Source organism: Serinus canaria, chromosome 2 (genome assembly GCF_022539315.1).
Source record: "Serinus canaria isolate serCan28SL12 chromosome 2, serCan2020, whole genome shotgun sequence".
Lineage (NCBI taxonomy): Eukaryota > Metazoa > Chordata > Aves > Passeriformes > Fringillidae > Serinus > Serinus canaria.
Genome location: NC_066315.1, coordinates 26,251,668 through 26,271,970, shown reverse-complemented (window position 1 = coordinate 26,271,970; position 20,303 = coordinate 26,251,668).

Below are 20,303 nucleotides of genomic sequence, written 5' to 3'. Positions count from 1 at the left end.
ACAAGGCTACCAATACTAGTCTACAAAAAGGTATTCAATTGAGGCTCAATCAGACTCTTATTGTGGGCTCCTCTTCAATACCTTCACTCACGGTTTTTCATTCCCATCAGCCCAGTCCCCACCCTGCACAGCTGCACAAAGTCTAGCCACCCAATGATCAAGATCAAGACCAGATTCCACACTTCAGTTCATACACCTGGCTAAACCAGTGTTGAAACCTTTTTACATTTTTTTTCTCAAATTTCCCTTATATGTTTTCATATCTTTTCTTTGTTGTTCCTCCTCCTACCTTTCTTTCCCATTTCTGATCCTGAATCACACTGAGTTGCCTCTTGTAACAAAAGTTTCTCAGTCCTTTCCTAATTGGCAGAATCCTCCCGAGAGGATGACTTTTTAGCATTTCAACATCTCACGTTATTGCTGTGATCTTTTGCATAGGAGCTGCCAGACAAAAATGATTCAGGTTCAGCTTTCCAAATGAGATGACTAATGGGAGTAGACAATGGATCTGCAGATGGACCTGTTTGCCTCGTTCTACTCTATGAACGTGCAGATATATCACCATGTAGATGAGTGGCATTTTGGGGGAGCTGCAGGAGTTATTTATAACATTTTTACACATTCAAACCAGAAAATAATCCTCCTATTTTCAAAACCATTATCTCTTAGAGATTACATAGCCTCAAATTCATATTAAATCCTAGTGTTGAATATAAAGACTTTTTCTAATTAATTCAATTTAGTTATGCAGATTTGGTCCTGTCTACATAATTTTTTCATATAGCATTTTTAATATTACCTCTTTTACAAAGAGATTAGACTTCAGAAATTAAAATAAAAATCTATGTGAAAAATAAGATTACATTGGTCTGGCTTTAACCCTAGCATCTTCTTCTTCTGTAAGATAATGGCTGCTGAGCAGACTAAATTTCTTAAGTTGAAATGTGACTGCATAAATCATGCAAAACAATTCAAAGTTTCCAGGCATCAAGAGGCTTCCAGACTTGAGGTGTGATTGAAGAGTAATAATGTGCGTTTGTCAGTGAGTTAGCTAGAATCTGAAAAAATAAACTAGCTGATTGAAGGACTTGACCTAATGATCTCATTCTTCCATCTCTACTCTGTCCTTGTTTCCAGTCCACTCTAGATTTTTATTCCCCATTTCTTAGTAGACGAAAATTTTCCCTCCATTCTACTTATGTAAATGAATTTCGCTGAGTCTGTTAGTTTTGGTGAGATGACTCTTTATGGTACCCTTACTATTTTCAGCTGATCTGACAGACCTAGCAATAAGTAATAACAATAACTTTGACACAGAAATCACAGACTTTTTTCCCAGAAAATTCCACATTTCTTAGATAAAAATTTATTTAACTAGAACAATAGCACTTTAGGTAAATATAGGCAAGATTTTTTTAAAAATGTTTGCAGAAATACCAAGCATGAAAAAATATACCGACTTAAATATGACTATTTAGATTTACCTTGATTAAATCTGTGTTGGTTTTGCACAGCCTGGTGTTTGGTAGCAGGTTGGGCCACAGAGGTGGCTTCTGTGAGAAGCTGCCAGAAGCTTCCACCATGTCTGGCAGAGCCAGTCCCTGATGGCTCTGAAGATGGACAGGCTGCTGGCCAAGGCTGGCCAATTGGAGATGTTGGTAACACCTCTGTGATCATATTTTTAAGAAGAAATCAAAACAAGGAACCTTTCATTATATTTTCTCCTCTGTCTAGTTGCAGTGGGGAGTGAGCAAGAGGCTTTCATGGGTGCCTGGCATTCGGCCAGTCTCAAAATATAACATCATTTGATATTAAGTTTAGTGTGCTTTATATTCTTAAATCATTCACGATCTAGAAAAGATTAGTCTGGGTTTACCTTTCCCAGGCCACATCAATAATTTCACGAATATTGTTCTAAAGTAAAATCTGTGCTAAAGGACTAGCTGAGTTGTTTTTTTAATGACTTACACCAGACTGTACTCACCTTGTTACAGCACAAAAGAGGGAGAAAAACTCCTAGCTTGACACCTGAAATAAACTGCTTTTTAAATTTTACATGAAATTCTGTATATTTCCAATGCAGGGAAAGACTATTTAACATTCTAATAAACACTGGAAATAAAAGGTCATTTAAGGAACCAAAAATGCAATTTGCATTTCTTAAACCTTTCATAAGTTACTTTATCCATAGTTGTCATCTTTGTCATCAGAGCAGAAGGATATTCAAATTTTAATAAAATTTATGTGAATGGCAGTACAATAATTCACAGGTGATTTAGGATTTTAGTGTTCTTGAAGAAAAATGCAGGTTAAATTTTGAATGGTTAACAGGGAAATTAATGAAGATGTATGATTTAATTTAGATATAACTGAAAATGGCTGCTATTAGATGCTTTCCAAAAATCTATTCTTTCTAAGCTGCTCTATCACAGAAAATAAAGAGATCACTTTAAGATATCTTTCCATTATCTTTATTATCAATCATTTACCACGTGCTTTAGTTGTTTAAAAAGAACAAAAATCATTGATCTAGCCTTGCTAAAGTTAATGCTGTTTGAAATTAAAGGAATAGTTTTTCTTTATGTTATAATTTTTGGAGTGCAACGAGCAATTGATTTATTTCAGTATGTATTCATAAAGTAGTGCTGCACATTTGTAAATGCTGTTTCTCTGTCTTATGCCAATATTATATCTGTGCTACTTCCTACACAAGAAGACATCCATAAAGGGGGGAAAAAGTTTTATTTTACTTATTTTTATAGATGATTTATTGTTTCTAGGGATTTAATCAAAGTTTCCCCTCAGAAGCCTAATTTTTGAAACCAATTTACATATATCAGCTATTCTAAAATGCAGCTAATCATCAGAAGACCCATTTTTATGTCTAATTCTTTAGCTGAGAGGGTGATTTTTAAAGTGAAATTCAACCAGTACAAAAAGGTTTGCAGAAGTTTTGTGCTCATTTATGCACTCCATTCAGGCTATACGTGAAAATCTCAGTGCTGCTTGCTCAGGAGACTTTAACCCAATTAAAAAGCCCTTGACAAAATAGGCTACAGCATTTTAGGCTCAGTAAGCCTCAGGAGAAAACATCAGGGATAGGGACATGACAACATGGTCAATTAACATGACTTCAGATATGTTAGCCCAGCTCTGCGATGCCATTAAGTAAAATCAAGTGAACTAATACAATTAAACAGAAGAGCCTCCTTATCCATCCAAACATACTCCAAAGACTAACAAAGATGACCCAATGCCTGCCAGATATTTTTAGGGAAGCCACAGTTAAAGTTCCATCTGGAGAACCATTGCAACCTTGGTTACAGCCACATATTCAAGTCAAACTAAAAATCACAGTCACAAATTTTGTACCTAGCCTCTGTTTCTCTTGCATAGACACCATTCAAATCCCTTTTAGGAGCAGTGAAACATCATCCCTGCCCTTTTTTCCTTCTGTGATCCATCCACACTGCACACTCAACAGGCTAGCACTGGTACAGAACCTGCACACCTTTGTTTGGGTTTCCTCTGTGTGTTATAATGACCCTCTGCCAGGAAGGGCTTACTTGGAGTTCCAACATTTACTTTGTCCATTGAGGTAGTTTGGTGGTAGGACTAGTCATCTTTTCTGATCAAAAGTGGTGACAATGACATGGAAACCAAAAATACTACCACTCACTTTGGAAGTTTATTTGACCATGACTGATCATTCTACAAAAATTCATTGAGATATAAAAGCAAAAGTGGGACATTATTTTTAATGTATTGACAGAACAAAGATACAAAACTAATTTAATGCTTCTTGAGTGTAAAAGTTTCATATATTGTATAGACCATAAAGAATAAATTCTAGCAAATTTTAAATACAAGAAGAGAGACAAACCCAAGAACTGCATTGAGCTGTGACTTGATAGTGGGATACGGATAATGTTAAAAATAAAGTTGTCCAATTTAACTAAAATAATGATTAAAATAATGCAGATGGAAAAAGAGAAAAATGCAAATACTTTCACAGCATTACATAAATTCTCTAATTTACATTGGATGTTAACATTCAGAACCCTTATAGGGCTTCACTTAGAACTTTTATGTAATAAAAGTGTAGTTGCCCAGTGCTTCTCAGGAAATACCTTTCTCCCAGCTGCATTCCAGAGCCTCTGGATCAACATGTATCACTTTTACCTGCACCACATTGTTTACATACTGACTTGAAATGAAGCTTTTATTGAGGGACATAAAAAACAAGGCAAAACTTCCACATGATTTGTAATTACCAAGCTCTGTGCATGTCAGTGTGGCAAGTCATGAAACTATTACACATTTTCATCCCTATCCTTTCCATTTTTTCTTCTTCCAGTCTTGTTGTTTATTGCATTCATTGTGACTCATTTTTGGTTTGATCCTGACCTCTCCAAGGGAGATGTTTTTTTATCTGGGTATTTTTCACAGTGAATTTCGTTTTTTCAAATCAAGTGATTTGTTAAAAATAATATTTGAAAGAACTATTCATTGGTTTGAATAAAAAATTTTGGGGGTTTTGATATTTAATCAGAAAAAATAACCATATTCACTGAATAATAATTTCAAATTAGAATCTAAAAATATTTGGAAAGTAATTTGACCAAATTCTGAAATTTTTCTCAAAATTCCCCTGGAGGAGTCTCAGAGACAGCAATGGCAAGTGCTGTCTGTTGTATCTAAGTTTTTTTCCTATCATGGAGACAGTAGGATTTGACAGACCTGTATGGCTTTCAACCATTCCGGTATGGATTACACCTCCTTCCTTTAAAGATCCTTCTGTTATTTCTGGATGGCAATCACTACTGTCAGTCTTGATACTCTGTAGTTTCATGGTTTTCATAACAGTGAGAAACCATAAAAAAAAACAAAACAAGAAGTAATAGCTCTCCGTTCTCACCATTCTAAATGTCTCCCTCAAGTCTCCTTTTAATACAAAATAAAATAAAGATAAATATTTATTTCAGTAGTATTTGACCTTCCAGCACATTGCATTGAATGGGAGTATGAATCACACAGCAATCAGCCAATATAGACTCAAGAAAAACTAGTTTTTCAGTCAAATAATATAAAAAATAAATTGTCTGTGAAGATTTGTACAAGATTTTCATGGCTATTCACAAAAATTTAGTTTACTGTCACAGAAGGAACTGAGTTTGCTTAGCCTGGAGAAGAGGCAATTCAACAGGAAATATGAATGCCAGAACCTACAAGGAGGGCAACAAGAATGGCTCTTCTCAGAGGTGTGTGGTGGGAGGATGACCTGGACAAATAACAGAGGTTCAGACTAAATATAAGGAAAAGAAAATTTTACCATGAAAGGAGCTTGAAAGAACCAGTTTGCCCAGAGAGTTAAGGCAGTCTCTGTCCTTGGAGATTTTGAAGACTAGTTAAAGCCACGAGTATCTTGTGTTGAACTCATAGTTAACAATGAACAGAATTTTCCAAAGATTCTTCAATCCTATATCTAACGGAAATTAGGGATATGATAATGAGTTATTTGTGTAGTTGAGTAACACTTAGAATTGTATGGAGATACACTGAACACAGCATTGGGTTTTTTTATCATGGAGAACCATTACTGCTGATATATAGGCAGAAGAATTCAGCTGATTTAGTGGTTTGCACAATACTTAATACAGTAGGGAACCAGGCTAGGGGAGTTTAAGTGCTCAAGTAGCACAGATCAAAAATAATGATATTAAGCATACAGTACTAAGTATTTAAGCATTATGACTTCCTTGCAATAAGGCAGGGCATTCATTCATTTTAAATATACTACTAATCAAAAGTATTCCACTGTGTAATTACACATATTTCTGTATGTTCTTATATACCTACATATACAGCAACACACAGCATATTATAAAAAATAAAATAATTGAAGTAAATATATATAACTCACAATATAGTCACAGGAATTTCAACATTCACATGAAGCTAGAGCTGCTTATAAATATAAATTTCAACCTTGACTTCACTGGAGAAAATTAGCATAAACAGCATTTGCAGAAAGTGTCAGCACTGTTGGAAGCTATTTCATAAACCTGGTTATCATTTCTTTTCAGGCTTCAGAGGAAAACCTCTTCACCATCTTCCTCACAGGAACTTATTTAGGTTGCCCTGTTTTAGTCAAGAAAAAAGAATCACCCCTTCTCTCTGAGTGTGTGTGAATAATTTCTCTAGTTATCTATGGGTACAGATACAGAAATAATAGCTGGAAAAGAGCAGGCTGAAGAGATTAAAAGGACATGTTGAGACATAGCATGTGACAGTCTCCAAGGTACTAGTATGCTCCAGAGAACCAGATATCCTATTGAGTCTATAAGAAATGATGGTCTGAGAAAGCCACGAGTTGGACAAGCCTGTGCAAGGGCAGTAGTGCACATGGGGATCAACAGCAGACTGTGTGCCTTGGGCTGCTTCCAGAGGGGTGATGACTGCAAGGACTAGAGTACTGTGCACTGTCCCTCAAGAAGGGACCTTGAGGGACTTTCCAAACACCTAACTGCAAACCATTGGTCCAGCAGTTTGCAAACATTAAAAATAGCTGGAATCTGGGGGTTTTGCCTAGCAGAAAATACAGCAGGAAGATATAATTATCCAACCCATCTCAAATAAAAGCAACAATGAGATTTAAGTTTCCTGAATCCAATCTTGGGATTGGTTATTACCAATCATGTGATTGGTAACACCTAAGAACATATTTTAAGAAATGGTACTTTTGTCCCAGATTTTATTCATCAGTTTATTAAGTCTAATGACACTCACAAAGAAAGGAAAACATTTTTCAACATCTTGATATTTAATGCCCAGTTTTGTCTTGCCCTGGATGTCTTATTTTACTTACTGTTTCCATAAACAGGAGCTGACCTCCCCTGTCAGTTAAAGACAAGTTATAACTTTTGAGTGCCAAGATAGGCACAAATTGCTATTTTGCTTTACTCTCTGATTTTATATTATTTCTGTGATTTGCAATGTGCTGCAATTTCATTTGCAGTCTATACTGTCATTCTAGGAAGATCAATTAAAGATAACAAGACAAATTCTTGATTATATTCAGGGACTCAATTTTAATATTACTTACAAGAGGGGATTGTAATCTTATCAAGGATGTAATCTCTCCAGTTTTGCTTTTGCTTACTGGGAGGTTTGAGCATAGTAATTCAAACCAATATGATGTGGAATATAAGCAAAGTCCAATTTAACAGTGTTACATCACATAATTTAAGTAAATAACAGTGTCATGAAGAGAAGTCAAAGCTAAAAAATCTTCCCAGAAATGTAATGACATTTCTGATGGCATATTCTAAGAGGCAGTGAATCTCAAAGCCAGTGCAGAGTGTGAGAAAAGTATCAAATTAAAACCAATTTCAGAGAAAAATACAACCTCTTACTGTACTCAGAATGACTTTAGTTTGTCCTTATATTCAAAAGATAGCAGAGTATCATTGGAAGAGAACAATGAGGTAGCTTGACTTTTCCAACTGCTGCCTTCAGTGAAAATGGAAATTTCAGGTACTTCGTTTACGTACAGGATTTCATCAATTGTTGATAACAGAGCACTGGTTATGAGGTGGGTGTGAGACCTTGTCTTATTGAAAATCAGAACTGATATCAGAATGCATCATATTAGATATCTAACTTGAGACTTTTGTAAACAAACTGTTGAGATACAGATTATATTTGTATCGAGCTTTCATTTTGCATACATACCTGAGGCACTGAAAGTCCAAAGTGCTTGCTATTGAACAGATTTAGACTTTTCAGGTCTGCTGAAATTAGTCAAATACTTTTGCAAAGTAACATATTGCAAATACTCTTGCAAACTAACATATTGTTGTGAATAGGATTCAATCAATAATTTAACAGCTTTCAAAATTCTTTGCTAGTCATTTGCTCAAAGGTCTAAGTAAAGAGGTGTGAGAGAGGATGCAGTAATTTCATGTATTCTGGAGGCTTTATCCATACAAGGCTGATCTCACTTAAGTTGATGGAACTACCCTGACATACAAAGGTGCACTACAGTGCAGCACTGTCTCTGGTTCAACACAGCTTTTGATTTCTGCTTGATCTTCACTGTGCAAGACCTAGTACAGCTCATTTGAAATTCAAAAATAAATCGAGGCAGAACTATATTTAATTATTTGGGCTCGGAAGATTAGGTGAGAAGTAAAAAATATAGCATTTTGTTGTTGCTTTCATACATTTTTTGTAAGAATGTGACTGACCTTAAACAAAAGAAAGCTAAGTGTCCTGAGCATCATTAGGAGGAGTATTGCCTCATGAAGGTCAAGAAATGAGATCCTTCCTCCCTTTTCAGCACTGGTGGGGCCAAACCTGGGCTACTGGGTCCAGTTCTGGTTTTCCCAAAGCAAAAAGACATGCTAGAGACCATCCAGTGAAGGGCCACAGAGAGGATGTAGGGGCTGAAGAATGAATGGAGCTCTATTGAGCCTAACTAAGGGAGTAACCCCATCAAAGTGCATGGATTTCTGAATGGAGGCAGGAAAGAACATGAAGCCAGGCTGTTTTCAGTGGTGATCTGTGGCAGAACAGGAGTCAATGGACACTGAAGATTTCATCTGAACTGTGAGGGCAATGGAGCACTGACACATGTTGCACACTCTACATCCTTGCAGGTATTAAAAAGCCATCTATTTTAAGGCTTGGTTCTGGAGTACCTGCTCTAGGTGACCCTGCTTGAACAGGGTTGGATAAGATGACTTGGAGAAGTCCCTTTCAATGTCAATGATTTGGAGAATCTGATTCTGTGGCTCTGGTACCTCATATTCCTTTCAGAAAGTATCAAAAATATTGTCTTTGGTTTGTTCCCACAGGAGCAGAGCCTAGAGCTGCGTGGATGTGGCTGAATTGCTGTTCTGTGCCACCCACAGCATCACTCAGGGCATGGCTTTGAGGGAGTTAAAAAGCAACCTCAGGACAGAAGATCACCATCATCATCATTTTTCACTGTGTTGGGCATGGAGATGGGGAGAACCAGCTGTGGAGAGCCTCTGCCAACCTTTGTCTTGGCAGCCACACAGAATTAAGATGGTGAACATCTTTTTTGTGTAAATCATCTTTGCTTTTTTATACTTTTGTTATTAATACTGTTGCTGTTACTGTGTGTTTCTTATTCAATTGCTGTTTGTTTTCAGTAAATTGTTATCTCAGCCCATAGTTTCTGCCCTCTCTCTCTCACCAGAGGGAGACTGGGGGAAAGGGAGTGGCTTATTTGGAGTTTAATTCCCAGCTGTTTTTTTAACCACCACAAGTATATAAGGGATTTCCAGACCAGTTTTGGCAAATAGGGGTTTGTGAAACCAGGGGAGTGTGAGGAATTAAAAAACTGGAGACGCAAGGAACTGAGCTCACAGTTCAGCATTGTAACCCTTCTGTGGGTCTGCAAAGCCCAAATTCAGCTAGTTCCCACCACACAGGTGCAACTTGACTTCTTAGGACTTCGTGATGCTGAAAGATCTGCATCCACTGCATTCTATGAGCTGGGCCAACCTGAAAATCTAGTATGCACTGCAGACCCCAGGGAGCCTTACATTTCTCTGAAAAAAACATCCACAGGGCCAGCTGGAGGCACGTGCATGTGCATCAGCACAATTTTTTATAAAAGTCTTTGGGAGCATTTTTAGAAGTATTTAGGGGTCTTTGAGCTGGTCAAACTCCCAGTGGTGCTCACCAGATTTTAATGACCTGCTGTGTAGGCATCCAGGATCCACCACAATGGAGAGTGAGAGAAGAAAGTGGAAGGACTCAGGAGCTGGACTTGACAGCACCAAGACTGATAACTTATCCCACTGTTGCATCTCACATGAAATTAGGCTTCTCAGTCTCTCTTCCCATTTACAGTACCTCTTTCAGACACAGCTGGTGTCACTTCACTGTTTATGCAGATGTTCCAGCTGTTAAGAACTTTAATCTGGCTCTTCTGCTACAAGGTTTACAGGATAGAAAGCATGAGGCACTTTATCTGAATTACATATCATTCACCAACTAGATGATCCCAGCTCCTGTAATAGTCCATCTTCAAGGCCTCAGTGCTCCAAGCAGCTAATCAGTAGGGAAAGTTGCAGCAGTGCTTTGGATGCTGTGAAGCTGCCAGTTGCAAGAGACTATGCACGTAACTGAATTGGACACCTGGGAGGCTGGGCTGTAGTTATAGCTGTGAAAACAGCAGCCGTGCCAATACCATGAATCTAAGCACCAATCTGTTGTTTTGGAAGCCTGAATTATTTTGAAAGACCTAGGAAATGACTGTCAAGGAGACTTAGAGCTACAGCTATAACTTGTGATGGGATGTTTCACAGGTCCTTTCTTAGGTCCTGAGGTAGTCACATCACCCAAGGTCCACTCCAATATGTGTATTTACTTCCTCAGAAGGGGATGGTTGCTTAGACTGAGACCCCTGCAGAGACTGGTACAGTTGGTGACTGGGAGAAAATTCAATTAGGAAAGAGCTACCTTTTCTGCTCACAGCAGCACAGGGTAGATATCCCAAAACCCCAGCACCCCCCTGTGACTTATGAAAACTGGACCTCAGGTTCCCAAGTCTTTTTATACTGCCATTTCACATATCCTTCTGAATTTCTAGAACAAAAATAATTACCATTCCGCCAATGAAGAATAGAAGGCAATGGTGAAGTTAAATATGGTGCATTCAGGGTTTATGTTCCCATGAAACACCTGTCTCATGAATATAAGTCTCTCAGTTTGCCAAGTGAACACAAAAATCTTATTTAAAGCAGCACTGTTGAAAAAAGTTTTCTCATAACATGGAGTGTTGACCATTACCTTCTAATACTTGCTTGTCTTCCTCCTAGTTTAAGTAAAACTAATTTTATAGTTGTAGCAGTATTTAATGAAAAAACAGTACAAAAATTTTCTAACATACAACAAAAACAGTTCTTCCTGCCTACTCACCCATTCTATCTGATGTATTTTAAACAAGCTTTGAGATAACATTGAATTTTCTAAATACATTTAGCGGTGTTAAATACAAACTACAAGTCAGCAGAGCTAGTTACAAAGCATAAGGTTTACTGGTACTTTTTTTCCTTCATAAAATAAGACTTGTAATTCAATTATGTACTCATAGTGGGAGAAAATGGTGCATGTTCCAGCCAGCAGCTCCCATTGTCCACATGTGCATTCTCAGATCAAACAGATCTAATAATTCCTTGTTAAAGTCATCATTTCCCATTAGATGAGCAACTGTGGCTGGTAAAAGGTAATGGTTACAGTGTGTTACACAATTAACACAGTGTGAAATGAACTGAAATATGTTTTCCAAAGAAGATTTTCAATGGAAGTGGAGTATTTAGACTGTATATATCAAAAATGCATACCCAGATGAGAATTGTACTGAATATTTTTACAAAAGTGACAGTGTGCTCAGTCACAGCAGCTCTTATACTATAAATAAAATTAGTATGCTGTCAAAAGCATAGCAAACATTCTTTAGGGCTATGAAAGAGAAAACTTGCATTAGAAGAAAATCACTTTAAGTTGTCTGGAAATACATAAATGATGGAAATATTTTCAGGCTTTGTAATGGTTTCTGCCACAAAATGTACTAAAAATTCAGATAATGAGAAGGACTGCAATAGATAATAGACAGCAAGTTAGATAATAGACAGCGGGTTTACTGCAAGTAAAATGGATTCAGAGTCTGGTGATAAAAAAAAAAAAAAAAAGAAAAAAGAAACTAGCAAACTCATAAGTGAGCAGTTTACCGTGTTGTCTACATGATATGTTTCAAACTACCCCAGAATAACTCATGTGGTCAGTGAACCACAACATGCAGCAGTTCTGAGGTTCAGAAGGTGCTTATCAATTCACGCTGTTCCTGCCCATCAATAAAGAGAGCAGGTTTCCTAGAAGATATCTCATCTGAATTTAAAAAAATAAAAATCCATACATCCTTTCATGTTGTAGAGCATTTTTACTACCTGTAGGCTAAATGCAATTCTGTGGAATTTAGCTCAGTAACCATTTTATATGTCACCTGGGTAGTGACACACTGCTGGAATTTGATAAAAAGTGCTCCAGAAGATAATGATGTGAAATTTGTTCTTCGAGTGCATAAATCATTACCAAAACTAGCTGAGACTGTAAAGTCATTTAGACAGATCTGTATGTGACCATGTCCCTGTCCATGACCTTCCTTATCCTCCATAATGCACATCTTTAAACTCTCATCTCTCTTTAACTGGTTTTTGGGACAGGGACAGTCTGCTTCTGGCTGCACAGTGCACATCAGGATCATATGTCCCCTTATGCAAATAGTAAGCCATAAATAAATAACCATATGAAAAACACCGAAAAGACCAAATGGTTTCATTCCTCTGTTTGCAATCCTTTGAAGGTAGAAAACTTTATGTAGGATAGTTCCTTTGGCAGTATCAAGATCACATGCTATTCCTGGGAATGGGATGGAGAGGTGTTTACTTTCAAAAATGAGGAAGAAAAGCCATCACTAAAATATTCACTGACTAGATCTTGTGTCTCAAAAATAGGGAAAGATTTATTCAGCTATCCTGTCTCATTGAGAAGATTCAGCTATGTTAGTCTATGAGACAATTACAACATTACATATAAGCATGATGCCTTTGATTGTAGTAGTATTCATTAAAATTAATAAATTTAAAATATCCATTAAATTTCTCTGGCAGAAGACCCAGAGACTCCAAACTGAATCTTCAAGCCCAGATTTTGGTGGGCTTGAAGTTGGATATCACATGAACACTCTGATATACATTTGAGACTGTTCCAAGCCTGAGTGCTTCAAATAATGTCAGTGTTTTTGTATAAGCAAAGAACGCCAGAAATTACAGACCAAAACTTGACCCAATATAAATACTCAGAAGACTTGATTCCCTCCTAGTGTAAATTTGACCTTGTAACTATGCCCTCTGTGAAAATGGTGTCATGTAACTTGCCTGAACAGTGAAATGCTGGAGCATGATATCTCCTTCTATAGTTGAAAATACACACAGAAGAATGTATCTGCTCTTAAATCAAACACACTGTACCCATTTGCAGATGATGTCCAGATAGGTTACTTCTGATGATTGGCAGACAGAGTTTATAGCCAAATCTCTTAGAAACCAGCAATTTATTTTCAGTCCACAGACCTTTGAAACTACTTGTCATGACTCAGATCATCTGAACATGATTTTTCCAATACACTAAGGGCATTTCATAGTTCAAACTTACAAAGAAGAAATTGACAATGATGATGCTCTTCAATAGCTCTCTTCAGAAACTCCAAAACAATGACCTGTAATTGTAGGTAAAAAAAAAAAAATATTGTCATGTCTCAGCAGAATAGCTTTTATTCAAGTGGAATATGTGCAATAAAAAGCCCTTACATAACTGTCTAGAGTAGTGGTGAAGGGGACAAAGGAAGTGTGAGGTCCTTCACACAGGTCATGCAGAAACATTTTTAGGTAGGAAAAAGAGGCAGATCTATCTTCTTACTTTGAACAGCAAGAAGCAGAATTAGTAAGGAGAGACCACATGGATGCATGAGCTGATGCAGTTCCACATGGAAAAGCTGCTCTGCAGTTGTCTCCTCACAGAAGCATAGTCCTTAGAAAGGAGAGGTTCCACGCTGTCTCCCATTTAGGCTGATGTTATGCAGGGCTAATAACATCAGAAATATAAGTGAAGAGTGGAAACACCCTCTTCTGATAGAATTTCTGCAGGAAATGAGGTAATTTATGCTTATCAGCCTGTTAGGGAATTGAGAATAACTGGTATTTTAGTTCCAATAGTGAACAACACTGTAAATAAATTCTGAGTATATCCATTAATCAGTGAACAAGTAAATAGAGAGAGAGATACTTTCCTCCACTAGAATGTAAATGGTCTTTTATTTGTTTTTAGATTAAGCTGTAGAGGTTAGATTCACAGAAGGCCAAACACACCTTGAAGCCCATCAAGTTTGTCCTTATGATACTGAACCCAAAATTTCATGCTATTCTTTCCTAGCTGGCTGACTAAACAGTGCCCTTTAATAGCTAGATCTCCTTCCCCAAACAACACAGGCCAGAGTTGCCCCTGTTAAGTTGCTGTCTATCAGGAGAGAAGGTAGAGCCTACACTTCTTACAGTCTCAAGCAATAAAATTCCAGGATATTTGCAAGTTTCTATTCTGCTTAACTGTTGAACAATGAATACCTGAGCCTTAGATTTGTCTCTTCTTGAAACCTTGGAGTTGTTCAGAATGATAGGTTTATTCAGAGCACATAGAGCAGAAAAGAGAAATCATAGCCTTAGAGAATGCAGGTAGAGTGGATAACTAGGCAGAGTAGGGAGCATTGAATCTTGAACTGGAATTCATGTCTTCCACTTTCTAGGCAAGTGATGTAACCAGATGGTTCTCACAGAAATGGTGAGGATGAAACCTGTACATTTTAAAAGGGAAAAATTTTTTTCATTGTTTTGAAGGAAATATAGTAGTGAGGACTGATTCAATTTATACTGTAGGTGTCATGAGATTTGATTCAAAGAAAAAGAAAAGTCTTAGTATTTGGAGACAACTGCCCAGGAGGAGAAAGTGCAGAAAACTTCTTTTACCAGCAAACTGCAGAAATTAGACTGGTATTAAATGAAATCACTTCCTCAGTTGCAGTCAAGGATCCACAAATTTGCTCATTCACTTTTTTGCAGCCAGGTGTGAGCTGACTTCACTTATCCTATGAACTTACCTCCCTTCAGCCTGAAAGCTGTGCATATTTATCACCTCAGAGATATTCTCACATTTAAACCCATCATGGAGGTCTATAAGCATAGCTGAGTATGTTAATACAGCTTCTTTCTCACACCCATTTTGATCAGAGCACAAGCAAAGTCTCTGCCTGCAAGTAATCAAAGACACCTGGACCTTTGTTTTCACACTCTGTATGTTCTGATAACCACACTAGAACCAGAGGTAAACAGAGAGCTGATGGCTAATAGTAAAACAGTGTAAAGAGTAGACATAAGTGAGTTTTGTTTCACAAATATTTGTAGTTAAATTTTTATAAAGAAGGATCAAATTCTGATTAAAACTAAATTATGAAAATTTAATGATGAGAAAATGGAAATAATATTTAGAGAGCTTGTCCTTGTTTTGATGAGAAGATACCATTAACATTTCTTAGACCTGTGATGTCCATTGAAATGTGGGAGCTTGTCTTAGAGTTATATAAAAGTCATTTTCCCAAACTAGAACCTCTGATCTAGGCAAAGTTTTTTATTTGTAACATAAACATACTAACAGGCCAGAGGTAACAGGTACTTCTAATAGATTTTAAAAATTTCAGCATAAATCCCAAAGAAACTATGAGCAGCATTCTCTAAGGAATTATTTCACTCATTAATATGAGAAGGAATTAGGTCCTTATTAATTGTCGCTGGTTCCAAGAGAAATACTTTTCTGCCTTGACTTTACATGCAAGAATCTGCTTAAAGTTTATGACCTTTCTTCCTTCCAAAAGCAGATAAATTGTAAAAGTAGCTCATTCCCTCTACACATTAAAAGTATCTCTTCTGGTGAATAGTTTTTCCAGTCTCCTGTTTAGTACCCAGTTAATCATTGCCTTAAATTTGTGTGATTGTAGTCTAAAAACTGTAAGTGCAAAAATACCAGCTTGGTTACTCTCACAATGTTCAGACTCCACCTGTGCCACCTTGCAATGATTTACAATATCATTAAAGACTACAAAGACTATGAAGAGTTGATGTTGCTGTGAAAGAAAGAAAGAGGGAGGAGAGAATTGCTTTATTGAATACCAAAGTTATCTTGATAAATGGGGGGATTGGTCTGAAATCAATAACAAGAAATTCAATAGAGACAAGTGCAGAGTGCTACACTTGGGGCTTGTCTACACAAACAGATTAGTACAGCAAACTAAAGCATGAATTTACAGTACTCTTGCTGCTGCATACTAACTTTTCATGCTGACACTTTGCTAAGCAGTAAGTATAGCTCTCTGTGATGTCTCCTACTTCACATTCTGCACAGGGACAACATTAGTGCAGGCTACAAGTATCCACAGGGGAATCTGGCGTGGAGAAGCTAGTGGCTGTAAATTTATACCCTATCTTACTGAAATTTGGTAGTTTAAATTCTACCATAGGCAGAAAAAAAAATTGAATGCACAAATAGAAAATGTGGAATTACAGGTTAGACAACATTACTGCATAAACAGGTTGTAGTCAGCATAACCAGCATAGTCAATGATAAATAATGATAAAGAACTATGATATTGGTATTACATAGAACACTGTTACAAGTACATTAAAAGAAACAAAGGGAATTGTACACATTCTGCTTTTCTCACTGTTGGCAAGACATAAGCCAGAATAGTCTGCTTTCTTTGGAGTTCCACTTGAAAGGGTAGCCAGGTTTTAGAGCAGTCAGAAAAATGCAGGAAAACATGCTGTAAGAACCAAGATTGTTAAATCCAGAAAAAATAGGACTGATGGCCGAGTATGGTAGCAGTCTTCAAAGACATAAAAGGGCTCTTTAAGTGAACTTCCTGCTTTTTTTTTATTCCAGTCCAAGAAGACTTGGAAGGAAATAATTGTTTCATTTGCAATTGTGATATTCCTTACCTGCAAGTGTTGATGTATACCATCCTGAGGGGTACAAGAGCAGGGCAACACTGGAAACAAGGGGAAATGGGTCCATTGCTCTCATTTTTAACATCATGACATGTTCTAGGAGTGAGTGCAAGAACAGCGGTAAGAAAGTGAAAGACTTCAAGATAAGTTGTTTTGAAGAAAGGGTACAAGAACATAGAGTTTAAGAACTACTGAGTTTGGAGAAAATTTTTCCTCCAGTAATTAAGCACACTGGAGGATCCTAAAAACTATTCATAGACAAACATCTTTCCATGTGCTCTAAACATTCCTGAACTGTTCTTAGGGCAGGAGCTCAGAAGTAAACAGCTTTGCAACTCCCTTTAATTTCTTTTTAGACCTATAGCAGGCTTACTAAAATGTAGACCTTCTACTGGTGTATATTTGGCTCAAGTATATTTTTTGCAATTTGTTATGGAGCAGCAGCACCTATTGAGTGAAGCCCAATAATGGGCTCTAATTTTATATCTGATATATACCACCCATTTTTCAGTTTCTCATCTAACTAATCTTTCTCATCTTTGCCATATGTAAGAAGAAATCTTAGTGTTATACTCATAGTTGAAAAGAGGAATAAATACATAAATTACAGTATATGCAAATTATGCTTATATTTATATGTGTTCTTTTATCATTAATTTGCATTTGCTTACTTAGCTGTCTTTCTATGTGCCTCTAGTTATCCATATATAATTTTCATTATTGAATGTGTTCTATGCTGAATTTACAGCTTGCATGCTGTGACAGATTTAACCCATCATATATTAGGACCCAGCTAGCCTAAAAGTAAGCTTTTGAGCTGGTTTCTCTTCCACAAAGACAGCACATAGAAGCAATCTTAAACTGAGGAACCAAAAATCAGTACCTGCTAGAAAAAGAATGAAGAGTAAATTTAAAGTATGCCACCTGGAAGAACTAAAAGTTCTGGAGATTTACAAATTCAAAAAGTCAAAGAGGAGAATACAGCTCCAGAAAGTTAGTTGCCTTCTCTTGGAAACTAGCCATCAGATAGTCTAAGTCATTTAAGAGTAGCAAGAGGAATCCAGTGTAAAGCCTTTTTAAAATGTTAATAATATTTGGAGGAGAATAAGACAAAGTGAAAGGAATAGAATAGGCCTACAGGCTAGCAATTACAATTCTATATTAGCCTTCTACCTAGAAAGATGCAAGAAATAGTGGGAAACTAATTGGAAATGGTGTGTATTTCCTTGGAATGATATGAAATTTAATACTGATTTGTTCTACCACCAAGCTAATCACTTTGCCTTTAGTGATATTTAGACACAGGCAACAACTTGTTTTTACATTAGTTCTCAGTCCTATTAATAAAGTAACTACTTATTTTTTTTTAATGGCATACCTAAATCCTTACCCAATGATTAGTTACAACTACCCCTTGTTACTCAGTATTTCTAAATGAGTTTACACAATCACCTCATTAGATCAATTTTTAATAGAAAACATAATTATGTATTTCATCCCTCCCTATGTGTAAACACATCAGTGAGCACTACTCATATCTAACCTGAAGCAGACAAATGGACTTCAAATCAGAGTAAGAAAAAATACACCAATCAGGGAAGAAGGCAGGCCAGAATTCAATCAGAAAAGAACAATAAAATATTTCCTATCTTTATGACATCACAGCAGTTAGTTAGAAGTCTAAGTAATGTGCTAATGAAATTCATAGTCAATTTCTGCATCTGTGAGGTTAGAAATGCATTAAAAATGGGTCTAAAGAGGTAGACTTCTATAAAGTAGTGGCAGAGTAGCTGTGAATAATGCTGAAGACTGGTACTTCAAAACTTAAATGAGAAGGAACACTGGAAAGCAGGATAATTAAGACTTACTTCTAATGGAAATAATAGTGGAGAGCTCATTAGCAGTAAATTTTTGTCAATTTGGGACCTGAGAGAAACCACTGTAACTATGAATATGAAGGAATTTCATTAGAGAAAGGTGATGAGACACTTTATCACTGGAATTCCATGTAAAATATTGCTTTCATTTTGTAGTCTTTAACTGTATTAGAGACTGATGATATGGGAGTTGCTCTGAAAAGACCGACACAGTTCTTTTGAAGCGGTTAATTAAAAGCAACTTTGCAGGTAATACTTGTGCAATTAGCAAAAGTAAGTAAATTGGGCAAATTTGTGTGATTCCCATGAATAAATGAAAGGGATGCTTTTACCTCAGTAGGAGGAAAAACCTTCTTTTGGGAGAGGAAATTCAGTAAGACCATAGTTTGCAGGGTAAAAAGTAGAAACTTCCTCAACATTTGTAGAAGAATAGCACAAGTTTTAGGAAAAAATACCCCACTGAAAAATGGAAGATTATTTGCTAAAATAGAGCAAATAATCAGACTAATAGCTTTGATCAAAGAAATGGTAAGTCTCTGATATGCAGAGGAGATATTATAATTCCATTAAATGGGATGGTACTGGAAAATATGGGTGAGATCTTGAGAAAGTTTGTGAGAATTACTCTGTTTTCAAAGTTCAAAGTTTGTGAGTATTACTCTGTTTTCTGAAGGGCTACAGCTAACTTACTGAAGTTCATCAGCTAAAGGTTTCAGTAATTTTTTCTCAAGGCAGGGAAGATTCATTTGGGAATTCATTTGATAGACAAGCTGTGATGTTAGTGTCTGTCTACCTTGTTAACTGGACATGACCTACAGGTCATTAGCAAAATAAAGACTAGAGCCCCTATACACCTATTTATCCCTTTGTTTCATAGAGTTTGTGAGTGAGCTCCACACTTAGAATGTAAAAGGGAATCATGGCTAAATAACTGCATTTGTTACACCTCTAGATTTACAAAAATAAAAATGTAAAACCAGAAACAGACAAACACAACAAAATTAACATACAATGAACTCAAGATCTCCATGGTCCCTGCCTTTTTATTATTGCTGGTTTGTTCACAATCAGCAATTACAGTTCTGGACTCCACATGTAGCCAGTTGAAAGTAGTTCAGAATATTTGCCTCTGGAAGAAGTATGTTGCAATTGTAGAAATTTCCTTGCAGAAAATTCCATCTTAATTTTCACTTTATAACTAATAAAAATATTTTACTTTCACTGAAGAAATTTTAAAATGCTTCATAAATATGTAATATTAAAGTTAACAATTCTAGCTATTTGATACTGGAAGAATTACTGTGACTTTTCATTTGCACTCCATAAGTGATCTCAAATTTTCCTTAGGTTTCCTGTTTCTAAGTAGGCTTCTGCATCTCATTCCAGATTTTCTGTGACCTAGATGAGGAACTAAAGATCTCATGTTATTTATGCCTTTGCCAAGTCTGGTTTTATTTATTTTCTGTGATGAACAGGTCTGCAAGTACATTGGGCTTCTCCCAAAAACTCAGTAGCCGTTTCGTAAAATAGTAATTTACTTTTTGGAATGGCTAATTGCCACATCTTCACTGATGTGTATGAACAGCTTCAGACTTATAAATTTTCTTTTGGTGTCTCTAATTTCTTATTAACAACAGTCAGAAGTCATTTCACACACCACTTAAGCCTTCCCTCACAGCAATATCCCTACTTGATACATGACTGAGGTACAGTCCGAACTAGAAATAAATCCCAAACATTCTCTGTCTTCTCAAATTCCTTCTTTGACAATGGGAATATA